At 34.0% G+C, this 15,915-nt stretch overlaps 1 long non-coding RNA gene across 1 annotated transcript; it reads right to left on the minus strand.

Annotated features, from left to right (window-relative positions):
• Positions 1-2,670: 2,670 nt before the first annotated feature.
• Positions 2,671-15,909, minus strand: LOC117688987 (uncharacterized). The gene is made up of 3 exons (XR_010715035.1): positions 15,772-15,909; positions 4,980-5,238; positions 2,671-4,282 (listed from the first exon to the last, which is right to left on the minus strand). It is a non-coding gene; the product is annotated as an uncharacterized lncRNA (long non-coding RNA).
• Positions 15,910-15,915: the final 6 nt, after the last annotated feature.

Raw genomic sequence — 15,915 nt, forward strand, 5'->3', positions numbered from 1 at the left:
TAATGGTCAGAAGTCTGACCACTAACTCAACTTTATATCATTAGTGATACTGTATCATTATAGGTTGCTACATGTACATTGCATCAACAGGATTCTGTAGAATTTTGAATCATTCAATACTTATTCGTTTGATGATATATCGGCGCTTCTGATTGGTTGAGAAAATTCTTTGATACCTGCATCAATAAAATTTTGGCCGGTGATCTACTTTTCTCATCTGCTCTTATTTAACACTATTTATAGAACGGGAATTTCCAAAAAAAAAAAACCACTGTCAACAAAATGTGAAGTTAATGTGTCTGTTTAATTATCAGCAAACAAAATACAACTTTATAAATATAAAAAATGAAAAGTTCAAATATAGACAATACACATTATTTAATTCACTAAATAGAAATTTAAGCGTCTTCTCACGATTTCGTCTGCTTGAGATCAATCAACATTTACTGCGGGACTGGTTGTTCCTTTTCCAGGAATAATTATAACGAACATATAGGCCTAAGCACTTTCACGGTTAGACTGCTGTTCATAGTAACGATGAGTTTTAAATTTGCACACGTACATAACCGGCCATCAGAATAAGCATCGTAAAGCAAAGCTATGAGTAGTGCATCAAAGTTCTCTTTCGGCGCATTCCATGGCCAATCGACAGATATCCAGTTAAGTACATCACTGGCTATCTAGGTACCACAACGTTTACATAAGTCGCTTATACATACCATTCTTTGTCGACATATCAACTATTTTCGTCCACGATCGCCTCTCCTTGCATGGTTATGCCCAGTTGCATATTCTAGCGATCTCACATGAAAACCAGTTTTAATTTATCTTGCTGCAAATTGAATAACATCACAAGCTATCGCATGTATTTTCTATTCGTTTTCAATTCAGCCGGTTCAGATTTTAATTAACTCACTATTTGTGTTTAATCCATTAAATTCAGCTCAATAGCTCTGCATCATCTGAAGGCGCAACCATTTTAGATATTGTTGCTGTTGTTGTTTTGTATTCATATGCGCCCCTTCATTTAAATTATTTATATTTTTGATCAATGACACTTCACATTCTATGATTTTAAATTGTTTTATTAAATGATAATGCGGAGTGCTTTGATAAAAAAAAAAATTCTGGTCAATTTTTTCTTTGATACGTCGATCAATGGAAAAATTATTACTCTCATTTCTTAAATCAAATCAATATATATTTATTCATTGATCTCACTCTCGATCCCACAAAAAATATAAATAGACGATACAAGTGCATTGCATATATATATACAGATATATGATCAGTAGTTTACGACAGCATTTTAATGAAATCAGTTTACACGAAATAAAATTTCCAGTAATTCACGTTGAAATTAGATAATTTAAATAGATACAAAATCGGAAATATTTGAATAATCAAATTTTAAGCATCTACAAATACTTAAATTTACATCCAACAAGTGTAATTCCCCCTATTTTCCACGGAAATTTATACTCTATAGGAGAAATATACACGTCCCTTTCTCATGCTGATGTCAGACTCAAATTCCTATTGAAGAAGATTTTGATATTTCTTTAATCTAACGTACTGATGTACATTAACAAAAACTTTAATTATATTTTCTTGCTTTTTACGATCAAGTAATCAATTTGCTAAAAAAAGGTGTAGATATAAATAATAAAACGCTTTTTTGGTGTTTCATGCGGGACATAAAGATAGCAATCATTGCAGCAAAAAAATTATATAACATGTCTACGCAGGTTATGTATTCTTTCTGCAATGTCCCCACCCCTTCATATCCCATATGAATCACCAAAGAAAAAATTTCATTGTTTAGATATAGACAACGTTGATTTTTTACATAAGATATATTTAAAAAAACAATTTCATTGCATTACATATATGACATTATATAAACCATAGGCGTCGGAACCGTGGGGGCTAGGGGGGGCTTAGCCCACCCACTTTTTTTGCAAAGTTATACCTAACCATTAGAAACATACCATGATAGAGGGTTCAGCCCCCCCCACTTTTTCTCGCAGGAAAGATTATTGTTCCTAAATTTACCTTGAAAGATTGAGAAGTTGGATTTAGAAGCATATTAGCCCCCCCCCCCCCCCCCACGGATTAGGATTTCCATGATTTTGGAAATTACCTTTTTCTCAATATTTCTGAGGATTAGTCTAGCCCCCCCCCCCCCCCCACTTTCAATTTGGTTCCGACGACAGTGTAAACAGTGCCTGTAGGACGGTAAGAATTGAAGTTGACATTGCTATCCTCCCAAACAGGCACTATTTTTTATACTGAATGTCTTGATTTTAAAGAATACTTCACTGCTTCTCTATAGGAATGACTTGATTCTACGGCAAACAGTACACGCATAATTTACACTCGTGTAACAATTCGTTTTATTATACTTTCATGTTAAATACTGAAATCTGATTGGTTTAGACGCAGTTGGTAATCCGTTCTATTATCCTTCGCGTAAGCAACACACTTGGCAACGGGTAACACAGCGAATTGTTACATGCGCGTAAATTATGCGCGTACAGTTCGCCGTAGAATTCAATTCATTTCTATATAAAAAAAAGTAAAATTTTCTTTAAATATAAGACACTCAGTAAAAGAAAATAAATAAAGCCTGTCTGGGAGGGTAACTGTGTATATAATGTTACCCGTTGCCAAGTGTGTTGCTAACGTTGAGGGATAATAACTGCGTGAAAACCAATCAGATTTCAGTATCTAACGTGAAAGTATAATAAAACAAACTAATGATGTAATTGATCCACATTTTGAGCAGTTAAATGACAACCGGTTTGATAATCTGGCTCATAAAAATAAATATAATTGAAATATGAATGAATTTAAGAAATACACTATCACGCTTATACAGAGTTTCCAAGCATGACTATAGCAAGGGTCACTTTTGAAGTGTAGATATACTAAGTATATTAGTTAGAAACTACTACAAGGGGAAGCAGACAGATTTTTTATGCAAAAAAAACGATAAAGGAGTTGAATACTAGTAAATAACACTTTTAAGATTTCACTGTCAGAAGTAATGACAAAAACATTTATTTATATGAGTACAGTAAAAGATAGAGTAAATAACCAAAAAGAACAGTTTAAAGGCTCTCTCTCTCTCTCTCTCTCTCTCTCTCTTAAAACGAAAAAGCGTGTTCGAACATATGACAATTATAATTCCTGGTGGTCAACAGAGAAAATTGTCTGCATTATGCGTGAAATGATGACCAACTTGTTGGTGTCAATAGTTGTTTGAGACGAGTGCTTCAATGGTGAAGTCGCTGGCTGTAGAGGAGATAACTATTGCAAAAACTATGCAGCATCCCCGGGCATTATTGTTACAGTTAGGATACATCCACTAATCATGATGGTTTGTTTTTAATGTACAAAGATCGTTCTGTCGAAAAATATATTCGTTGTTGACAAATGAAAGAAGTTAAGGGGTTGAAAACTAATTTAAGCTGAAATTGAGATAATAAAACAGTGATTTTTCTACTGTGATATTTTTTAGTATTTACAGGAGAAACAGTATGATGCCTATACATGTACCTTTATTCAACTTTATTTTTTAAAAACTTTAAATTTATTTCTCTCAATATAAAAATTATAATGCCTTTTTTGATAATATAAAACAGTGCATATATTTGAGCAACTTCATAGAACAAGGAACGAACCGAGTTTAAATGTGGCAAGGAACTTTAATTAACATATAATAGTAAGTTTTGAAATTCTATGACTTTTGCATCCCTTACCCATAAAGTTTAAGCAATTTGAAAATAATGATATCTATAAAGATAAAACAATTATGAGGTTGTCGCTTACATTTGCTGAAGAGAAATGTTTTGGCTTTATTATAATATTAATTTGTAATCATTTTCTACTGGATGTGAGTTTTCTAATTTTCTCCTATTCATCTCTAAATGTTGAACTCTTTTCAATGCTATCGCATACCGCGTTTTAATATCAATGTTCGAAAATTTCGAATAAATACTTGTATTTTCTGTAAAAATGAAACTTTGGAATGCACGATAATTTATTTGAAATTGTTTTCCAGTTAGGAAGTCAAAATCAATTTTTGCGCAAAATTCCACAGCTGTCTCTAAAACCCTCGTCAAACCGTACTTCTCCCCTGCCAAGATGTAGTCCAGCAGTGTACTAACTCTCACTCCAGACTTTGGTGTACACATTCTGATCATGAAGTTTTCACAGTCTGTTACCAGAGGGGACTGGTACTCATGTGCTAAAGGTAGAACCCGCAGTACATTTGCTCCTAAAAATATGGCATTCAAATCAGAGACTTGTGTATACTTGTGTTTTACATAGCCTCGTAGATCACCCATTTACAAATTAAATAAATTCTGTTGAGCAGCTTGACATCATGTTCATAGTCCCTAGATTACACAAATGTTATACATTTGTATTGTGTAAAGAAGTTTCAAATCTGATAAACATGCATAGGGTCTCATTAAACAATACTTATCTCTGCAATACAAATGTTAAATTTGAATACATACTAGAGGAGAAAAGTAGGATATCTTTTTTCTATATCTTTTGTAATTTTTGATTTTTAATTTCTTTATTTTATAACCATGTGGCTATTCTTTCTATTTTCAAACTTATGTGGGTTCCATCCAGGATTTTCCATGAATTTATTTTGTGTATTATCTATTTTCTTATATTTCGAATTTTATCAGCTCAAATTATATTAGATTAGATAAAATGATTAAGGACATGGAAATTAATATGGTTTATGTAATATAATGTTATTCATTAAACGTTATGAAAATGATGTTTTTCATAAACATCTACATATAATTAGGAATTGGCAACATTTATAGTTAAGTGGTGATTTTAGATTTTAGGAATTTTGATTTTTGATTTTAATAGAATCTAGCTGCAAACGAATAATCTCTATATATTGTAAGCTCTAAACGGTTTATATGCCTTTTCATAAAACCTTTCCTAACCTGTTATGGGATGTTTCATGTTTGGATAAAAACTTTTCAAAAATTCCACAACATCCACTGCTTTCTTGTCTTCCAATACGATCTCCTTTGCAGTACTTTCCTTGTTAAGCATGGTATTAAATACAGGTGAATGGTCAGAGAGCACTGCCTTGTTGACATGGAACTTCTGCCCTTCTACCAGCAGAATAACATCGTTATCGGGAAAGCCGATATCAAATGACTGCTTTTTAGCCTCCATTCTAGCCAAAGGTGCTTATAACTGTAAAAATAGTCATCAAAAATCATATAACCTATCCACCCTTCATTCAATAGTTAGAGATATGTATCAGATATGTACGGTATCCCAAATGTATATGGAGATTGAAACTATGCAGAGACTTCAAGTTTCAGTAAGTTTCCGTTGCGGAAACCATTTGGATTCCTGGACAGCCTAAGTTTCAGCACTGCGGAAACTTAATGAAACTTGAAGTTTCCGTGCTGAAACCTGTCGGAAACTTAAAGTAACCTTAAGTTTCCGCAGAGTTTCCAAAGGGTTTCCGCGGCGCTGAAACCAGATATTTCATCCAGTGTATGCGAGTTTATACATGTATCAAGTCGTCGCATACTTTATATTTAATTTAATTTAATAGCTGCCTTTTTTATATTGACGCATGGTCCATTCAATTTATCCGGGAATAGTAAATTCATACAAGTTGGTTTCTTAAGTAAAATCATCCGCATCTTTCCTTCTAGAATTTTCCTTCGCATGGTAAGGTCGAAAAAATTTAGCTCTCACAAATTCTAAAAATTCTACAGGCACGGAGCATCGTTTTTGAAAGTGGGGGGGGGGGCAGACTCATCCAAAAAATGGCGTAGTATATAACTTCAATTTCACTCCATATTTCCTTATTGTCATATCAATTTTTTACATACTCCCCAAAAAGTGGGGGGGGGGGGGAACTCCATGATAATTCAATTTTTTATATGTAAATTTTAAAAATATTGTTGCTGCGAGAAAAAGTGACGCTACGTGCCTGCCATAAGAATTTTAAGCCATTTTTAAGGATGCATTATTTGATGATGTGTATTTAATGTATCCTATTTTTCATGGATGGAATTCTGAAGTTCAACATCAAACATTTTAACAGGATACAAACTTTAACTTTCTTATAATAAACCTAAAATCTTATTGTATTCAGTTTTCATTGAAACAATATTTTTATAATCTTATATGACAAAATGCCGAAAACAAAGCGATATCCAACGGTTAGAGTGACGTCACGGAAACCCAGGCCGAAACGAACCTAAGGCCCAGCGGGAAGCTCAGTGGATGACCCTCATGTATTGGACGCGATACAAGTTGGTCGGCTTCCTGCGGATCCGATATTGATTTCGGAGATCCGGACCCAGGAACCAGCTACCGACACGCAAAGGTCACAAGGTACACAAAGTTACATTACCGCGGATGCTCAGATTACCAGTAGTAGTTTGTCCCAACCTACCCAACCTGTTATGGAAAACACTACTCAACTTTAAGTAGGCTATCATGTGGACAAAGCTACAAGCAGAAAATAGTTAATGGGGAATATGTCAATCTAGGGCCCCTGTTAGTGCGTGACCCCACGAAAACACAGTCATCTACCTTGTCAGTAGATGCACAAGGCCAGCTTGTAGCGCATCCCAAGCAAACCAACAAAATTTCCTCTATAGACAATTGGACTGGATGCTTTTCTAATTTTTGCAAACATTTACCTAGAAGCACATCCAAATAAAATACAGCAAATGCTTAAATACATGCACGACATTCGCTTGGGTGCAGAAAAAGCAAATGGGTGGGTTACCTATGACGAACAGTATCGTTTGAGAATGGCCCTTAATCCTTCAACAATTGGGGAACTATCGATAGTGAGCTTTGGCTTGTTTACATGAACCCAAACTCAGTAGCCACACAGCAAAGTAAACAACAGGTTTCAACATACTTCAAATGCTATGACTACAATTACAGGGATTTTTGTCAGCGAATCCAAAGTCCATATTTGCATCGTTGCTAAAAATGCAACAACTGGCACCCTGTCATACATTGTAGTGGTACTCAGCCCTCAGTAAATCAATACATAGCCAATATGCAGCGACCATTTCGGACAAATATGCCAGCCCCTAACGTCAACCAAAACTCTTTTCAGTCCTTTGCCGCAAGACAACCCAGACCCCAAAACAGGTCTGTGGGATTTGGGCGTTTCCCCAATAAGGGTCAACTCAATCAGTAATCATTTTAGTAGGTATCCTGATAGGTTGCCTGCTCTAGCACTCAGTGAGGGTTTAACTAAGGGTTTTAAGTTAAAATATTCAGGGCCAAGGCTTCCAGTTTACACAATTGACATTTGCACACGAACAACCCAAAGTTTTGCAGGAAACAATTGATAAAGAAGTTATTGAAGGGTGCATGGCAGGTCCATTTCATACCCCTCCCATGCATAATTTGCACATTTCGCCAGTAGGCGTTGTTTCGAAAGATGAAGGTGGTTGGCGCATTATCATGCATCTTCCTACCCACCAATCCATCAGTATAAACCACAACATAGATCCCATTCATAGAAACAGTTACATACACCTCTTTTGATAGGGTTATTGAAACAATTAGCCTAGTAGGTAAAGAGGCAACGATTTCAAAGTGTGACATAAAGAGTGCATTCCGCATGATTAGGGTTTACCCAGGTGATTTTGAAATGCTGGGGCTCTATTTCAATGGAAATTACTATTTTGACAAATGTTTGCCTTTTGGTTGTGCACTTTCCTGCAGGATATTTGAGATGTTTGCTACTTTTTAGAATGGCTTGATAGGGACCAAACAAATTTGCAAACTGTGCATCATTATTTGGACGACTTCATTTCTACAGGCAAGCCTAACACAAACCAATGTAATTTTCTTGTGAGCACATTTCAGGAAATATGCAACGGTGTGGGGGTCCCGCTGAATGAGGATAAAATAGTACAACCAACAACCTGTTTGATCTTTCTTGGCCTTGAAATTGATACAGTTAACATGCAAATTAGAATTCCTTGGAATAAGGTTAGGGAACTTGCAAATTTGTTGTTGTATTGGGTGTCAAAAGAAAAAGTACTATTGTCAGATCTTCAGGCAATTATAGGGAAACTAATTTCTTTTTAGCAAAGCCATACCAGGGAGTAGGGCATTTCATTGGCGTTTTTACAATGCCATGATAAACTTTAACAAACTCTACCACCATATCAGAATAAATTGTTCCATGAGGAAAGACATGGTTACCTGGCTACGTTTTTTAGAAAATTTCAAACGGGTTGTTTACTTCCCAGAAAGGCAGTGGACTACCACTGACACCCTTCAATTGTTTACTGATAGTGCAGGATCAGCTGGTCTAGGTTGTGGGTGTTATTTTCAGGGACAGTGGGTTTTCTTACAATGGCCAGACTCCTGGGTTAATTCACAGATTTTAAGGGATATCACTTTTCTAGAACTAGTAAAAATTGATCTGGCTATGCACATATGGGGTGAGGCACTGGAGAAGAAGAAAAAATCATACTTTTTGTAGATAACATGCCATTGGTTCACATATTGAATAAGCAATCATCAAGGTCTGATAGGATCATGAAATTTCTTAGGCCATTAATACTGGTTACACTACACCACAATATACAGTTTATAGAACAACATATCCTAAGGATTCATAATAAAATTGCTGATGCAATATCCCGCAAACAGTGGGAATTTTTCAGGAGGATAGCACCCAACGCGGACAAGGACCCTCAACGTATTCCGAGACCATTCCAGATATTATTATCGCAGACGAATTAGAGCGTCTTCTTACAGCATATATGTCTGTCAACACACATAATACATATAGGACAGGTATCCAAGCATTTGAACAGTTTCGAAAATCACAAGGCTTACCTTAATCATGGCCACCTTTAGACGTACACTTAAACATGTTTATTGCTCATCTTTCATTGCAGGATTTTAAACATGCCACAGCTAAATCGTATATTTCTGCAATTAGTTATTATTGTGAAATTTATTACAAAGCAGATCCTACAAAATCATTTCTTGCTCAATCAAAGAACTGAAGAACTGACGGGAGTTGATTTTGTCGATGTTTATTTATTTTAAAATCAATGATATGTTATTTTGCATGACAAGTACATGTGGTTTCTAATTCATGAAGTTGAATTACTAACATTTTTTAATATGAATTTTGGGACTTTTTTCGACAAGAATGTCGAGAAACCCCCGTATGAATCATGTTAAATAATATTTAAAGATTAAATTAATTCAATCAAACTATGTATCGGTAATAGAAATATTTCTCGATAATTGTATGGATCCAAGCAATATTGAACTCTAGTCTCGTTCAACCAAAAGCTCGGCTGACACCGTAAATCTCCGACTAGGATTTACGGAGACAGCCGAGCGTCGAGTTGAATGAGACTATATTGAACTCCGGCGTAGGATTATATACGACTACAAAAAATATTAAAATTGTTCGTATCATTTAAATTCTGACTATTTTCAAGGTATTTATAAATAAGTTTCCTTAAAAAACAATGCTTTAGCATACATTACATCGAATTTATCAATTATTTTCAAGAACTAAGTCTTGTCAGCAGCAATGATTTGTGCTGAGGTCCAATCACTGTTTCACTTTCGGTTTGTCTGACTAACTGCATAGGAGAGTTGATTAAAATCAACTCCCAAAAATTGTTGCAAGGGATGAAGAGATCAAATCCATAGACTGACTCTAGACTTCCAATTACATTTGATATTTTAGGTATCATTGTACCAAAGCTACAGATTGTATGTAATAGTACATATGAAGCCGTTCTCTTTAAGGCGGCTTTTACCCTTGCATTTCATGCACTGTAAGAGTTGGGAAATTTGCTCTTTCTAAGGGTAATACATCAGATAGGATTCTACATATTGGGGATGTCTCTTCGAGTAATGAACAAATTGTATTACGCATCAGACATTCTAAAACTGATCAATTGGGGTTTGGGACTTCTGTGGTTGTTAAGGCATCATCAGGACCGACATGTCCTGTTGCTGCTATGGAAAACTTTCTACAAGTACATCCAAAGTTTGCTGGGCCATTATTTTGTCATTTTTCGGGCACTACAATTACTCGGTACCAATTTAGCATAATTCTTAAGAGATCTCTAAAGATTTGTAACATAGCTGACACAAATTTTTAAATCTCATTCGTTTCGCATAGGCGCTGCAACCTCTTCAGCAAGGCAAGGGACAGAAAATCTCGTGGAACAACTTCAGTTGACATTAGCTAAGATTGGGAAACTTTTTCCATATACCAAAATTGTGTGGTCATGCCTCTTGCCAAGATTTGCATGGCACTATAGTCGAAATGTCAAAGCAATGGAAGAGGCAAGGGCACGGGTTAATAGGGAAGCAATTAGGTGCATTTCAGACAGGGGTGGGGCATTCATTAAACACACACAATTTCAGGCCTGTTTAGTTATTCCATGCAGATGGGGTGCATTCGTCAGAATTAGGCAATGATTTGTTCTTAAGCAATTTGCAGGGCGCAATTGAACGTTTAATTTAACAGTAGGGTCCTATTATACGGGCTACAGGCAGATCTTCAGCTTTTGGACCGCGGTGAACATTTGCGTTGGGGTTCTGCCGCCGTCACCATGGTTTTCTGCTCCCCATTGGTGGCGGTTGCAGGGCCATAACACCAAGGGCTGGGCTCAGACATCCCTCGGTCGTTTTGTGGCCCTTGCAAGTGGCGTATATCGTCGCACCTTAACGCAAATGGAGGAGTGTCCTTAATTATTTGTTTGCATAACATTCAACTTGGACACATTTACCTTTATATCTACTTTATTATCTTTAATTATTTCATAATTTTTGCATAGTTTGCAGAATTATATTAATTGCTATCTATGAGTTTGCGCATTTGCGTTTACCCAGTGCGTGATTTGCCATAATTGGGCCGTCATTTATCTGCTATTTGTTATTTCATATTCAGCCCGTCGGTAGCCCCCGCAGTTATCACCGCGGCCAAAAGCGCCACAAATAAATAATATGGTCAGTACTTCAGAGTTTGTGTTTTTTTCTGACAATCTGAGATAAATAGTTAATCTGCAATCTTATCAACAATCGAAACTCATGCCAAAATTGCTAATGATTTACAACATTTTTCAAACCATTGTTGATAATAGCTTAGACACTACTGAGTAACAGTTTTGTGCGTTTGTTTGTTTTTCAAATCATATCTGGAGAGGGTGTTTTAAGATCAAATCTTGCAACAAAATTATATGAATATTTTGCTTATCTTTCTTGGACATTTCTCGGACAATAATGCAAAAACTACGTATGAAAAAAAATCTACATGGTAAACTATTCATGACAATCAGGCCTTAGGAAATGTCATTACTTTACAAACCTAAAACTCAAACGGTATTTAAACACATGTTTGCTCTTGTACATAAATTTGTATTAAAAAATAGACCAACAACTTTGAATACACATGTGAATCAATAAATCGATAGGATGGTTTTGCTGTCTGAATATATATATATATATATATATATATATATATATATATATATATATATATATATATATATATATATATATATATATAATATAATATAACAGATATCTTTATAGCAAAATAGACGTATGTTTATATAAACAGAACTAAATACCGCGCACATAGCATCATTTTGAATAAGTATCGTTGGGAGGGGGTAAAATTATCCGATGCCTCTGAGTTAAAATATAATTCAAAAGTTTCAAGTTTCATTCAAAAGTTAAAAAAAAGATTGTGCTTTTGAAACACCCCCACTAGATTATCAGGTTTCAATGCAAGGTTAAAATTAAATGAGCCTAAGAGGATATTGCATTGCAACAGACATGGTTGATAATGTTAAAAAAATTGTGCAAGGTATTCCGAGTGACTTCCGAAAGGAGACAAGATGTCAACATCTCAAAATATCTTGGGACGGAATATAGCTTTTTTTTAACTAGAGACAATATGCCTCTCGTCACAATAAAGAGTTGCATGAAATTTTTTTTCAACTTCTTGGACCATTCATTTAATTGATTTCACGAATCATATTTTGTTTGAAATTGCCATACCTTCCCAAATACAGTAAATTTTGAGATCAACGGATATAAACGAAACCTTGCATTGTAAACGGTCTATAATGTGAGTACACACAAACACATACACCCACTCTCTTTAATCGTACAGGTATACAACTGTGTGCATACATTTTTCATTGCGAAATGTCATGTCTTATGATAATCTCATTACCACATATAAATTTTGCCTTATGATGTTCTCTTCAACTTTTGAAGATAAACATTTTTTTGGGGATAAAAAAGATTGTAGTAAAATAATTATCTTGTTGATCTTTCTTAGACATTAACTGAACTGTTATGCAAACTTTACTTACTAAAAATATAATTGGTCAAATATCCACAGGCAACCAAATAAAGGCTAAATGTAGAATATTGAGCATATTAATTAAACAACGTAAACGCTATTCTTTCTTTCTCTTGTTAAGAACTGATTCCAAAATCTATTTCAAAGAACGTATTTCGGGGACTCAGAAAATGAATACGCAAAACGTGATCAATAAATTGATTAGATATACATCAAATCCGCATTGAATAAGGACAACAGTGCCATATTTACCCTACTGAACCTGATAGGAGCATATCTTATATGATGTTGCTATCTTGATAAAGAAAAAGAATTCACTAGCTGATAGCCCGCAAGCGCGGGAAATTAACTCTTTACACATTATTATGATATAATGCCTAATATGATCCGTCACAGCGTGTCTACCTCCTTACTTTCATTTTTGCTATTTCGGGCTTTTTTTATCGAAAATGAAAGTAGCATTTTGATTAATTTCACAGTAATACCTTATCGGTTAAAATTCAATTATCATCACACGTGTTAAAATACCAAAGATGTAAGGAAGTACTCGGGTGCAGGCATTACGTAGTTTATTTGCAAAATGCCTTTATTTATAAGTATAGATTTGTATGTTGAGCATTTATACAAAATGCCTGGTGAAGTTAACAGTGAAAATAAACATGAAGGCTTAAGGTTGTATTCTTTAATTTCAATTCATCTTTGAAAATTGCAGCGGAAGGTTTGGGCATAAAAATGTCCCACCAGGGGTACACCGAGTTTGCATGAAAATCTATGTTGCTCTGCAATTGTAACCAGCTGTAAAGTTTGGTTAAAGAAGCTTTCCGAATTAACAGACTTTAAATAAAAATAAACTGAATTGCATGAAAAATTATATTAAGATACACCATTCCCCTAACATCACAACTTATAACAAATATCTACATGTACATACAGCGAATATAAGAATTTGAAAACCAATTACTCTTTTATTTTGTTAAGAGTTTTAAGGTGCCACATATACTTTAAACAGCACATTCTAACTCTCACATTAAACATGAAAAATTAAAATAGAAATCATGAAATTTCATGTAATAGAAATACATTAGATCCATTACACACATTTAAATCCTCTACAAAATACACCATGTCTACGAATATTACACGTGCACCTATTTGTCAAAAACCCACAAAAGATAAGGTAGAAGAATTTTGTCTTAGACGGATATAATGTGGATGTACCTTGAATAAAGAGTTATGCAACAATGGATACTGCCTTAGCCAGTTTTCCAACATTCCAACAATGTTTTTGAGATGAAATATTGATTGTAAGATACAATTTCGTTATATATATCCCTTCAAATGTAAATACATGTAACAATAGTTACAGTACATTTTATTCAAAATTTTATCAACATTTTAAAAAATTCAAACTGTATCGTCGTTGACCATAAAAGGCATTTTTGAAATTCTTATCAATGCAAAAAATGTAAAAACCCCAAACTGGTCTTGCATTCGTAAATTGCAGATTAACACTGGGCGCTTAAACATAAGCTACGCTGTTAACATCAAGTCAAAAATGATAAACCAAAGAATATGGGGGGATAAGATAGCGGAAATGCCCAATTTGATTATTTTTCAATTTTTCTTTTCAACTTAATATTCTTGCAAATGTTATAATACAAGTTTACAAATGGATAATTTCTAACTATTATTATAAAACTTAACAAAAGGATAATTTCTAACTATATTCAGTTTTGAATATTTTAACAAACGATCAGAAAAAAAATAATAAAATATATAATTTTGACGTAATCTAACCGAAAACTCAAAAAACCTAGCTCTATAATGTTAATGTCTGGTGCTCTATTGTTTAAATGCCATATGCCACTTCGACCACGAATTATTGGACTTGAATTATTTATACTACTATATTAAAATAATAGACTCGAATTTTTTAGCTTTAATACCGATAAATCGGAAGAGTACTGTCTTTTGTTTTATATATTTTAAACATCATTGGTAGTTGAAGATTACCAATTGTTTTTATTTTTTCTCAATCAAGCTTCGTTATTTTTAAAATTAATAATCAACAAAAATTCCTCAAAATATTCCGGAAATCATCTGAATTTTTTTGATTTTACAATCTTGCGCATGCGCATTACATTCAAGCTAAATCACGGGAGGCTGTTTATTTTATGTTTCCAAAATATCACATTTGCATGGATAAACTTGGAAACGATAAAACAAATGTGTGCTAATTTTCATTGGAATTTCTAAGACTGCATTTACTATAAAAAAAATCCCGAGAGAGAGTTTCGAATGTCAACATGGTGTGTAAATAACGTTGTTGAAATATGTTGAATTCTTCAAAATGGTTTGTTTTGAACAATTTGACTGTTATTTGCAATGCAACTTTATAAATTTTCTCAAAAAATCGTTTTGGAGCGATTCTGTAACTTTCTGCTACATTACAGGTATATGGGAGGTATTTTAACTGTGATGAAGGCATTTCCCGAGACACAGTTAGATTCTTCCAACTCAGCAGAGTGTAGTGAAATTAATAGCATTATTGTGGGCTTGAACTTTGGTTATGTAAAGGTCAACAATATACGGTGTTTCGATGTATCTATTTTGTAAATGCCCAATATCATATGCAATGTCAACGCACGGGTCAAAGCCTAGTATTTTTAAGACGTTCAATTGTTAAGATACAAATTGACAATTTAAAAGTATAGTGGGTCATCTTTCCACGTTTTTGTTGATTGAAATCGGTTTGATTTCCTTTAAACCTTATATAAACTGTGACAAAAATATGGAGCTCATACACACTCTATAAAAGAAAAGTCACTGAGGTTCTAAACGTAACACTATTTTTGAGGTTTTGATACGCGTACGCCAGTTTAAATCAACCTATTCCACGTATTTAACATATTTAAAGGTTTTAAATCGACGTTATGATAAATATAAACTGTTTTCAATACTTTAGAAAAAAATTACCAGATTTGTTGAGATTATCATTTTATAGTATTTATCCATCTTTATCTATACATTTTACACGTCTTATTCACCTATCTTCTTTTTTAAAGTTAATACTTTCATTTATTTCGAAAGAAAATTCTTTTCAACATGTGGTAGTTTTATACCTCCTCTAGCGACTGAAATGTTATAATTTGGTTGTTAACAATGAATAAAACCAATAAAGACTTCTTACGATGGTATACCCCTTTCTATTGTCTATTTCTAACATCTACATTCCTGATTCTCTTCATACATTTCTGCATATAGGTGACAACGTAAATTTAACGCTGTGTATAATAAACAAGATCATGCAAATTTCACAAACACAAAAATGATTATTTAGCACAAAAAGCTAGTTTTACTAGAAAACTTACATTGTAAATCCTGGGGGCTATTAAAGGAACTTTCAACATCCAAGGTACACTAGTAGGTGTTTTGTTATCATTGGCATCGTGCTAAATGTTAACACGGTGTAAATAACTTAGATAAGCTGATTGTTTGTCGTGCTATACAGACAA

The sequence above is a fragment of the Magallana gigas genome, chromosome 6 (assembly GCF_963853765.1).
Source record: "Magallana gigas chromosome 6, xbMagGiga1.1, whole genome shotgun sequence".
In the NCBI taxonomy this organism is placed as follows: domain Eukaryota; kingdom Metazoa; phylum Mollusca; class Bivalvia; order Ostreida; family Ostreidae; genus Magallana; species Magallana gigas.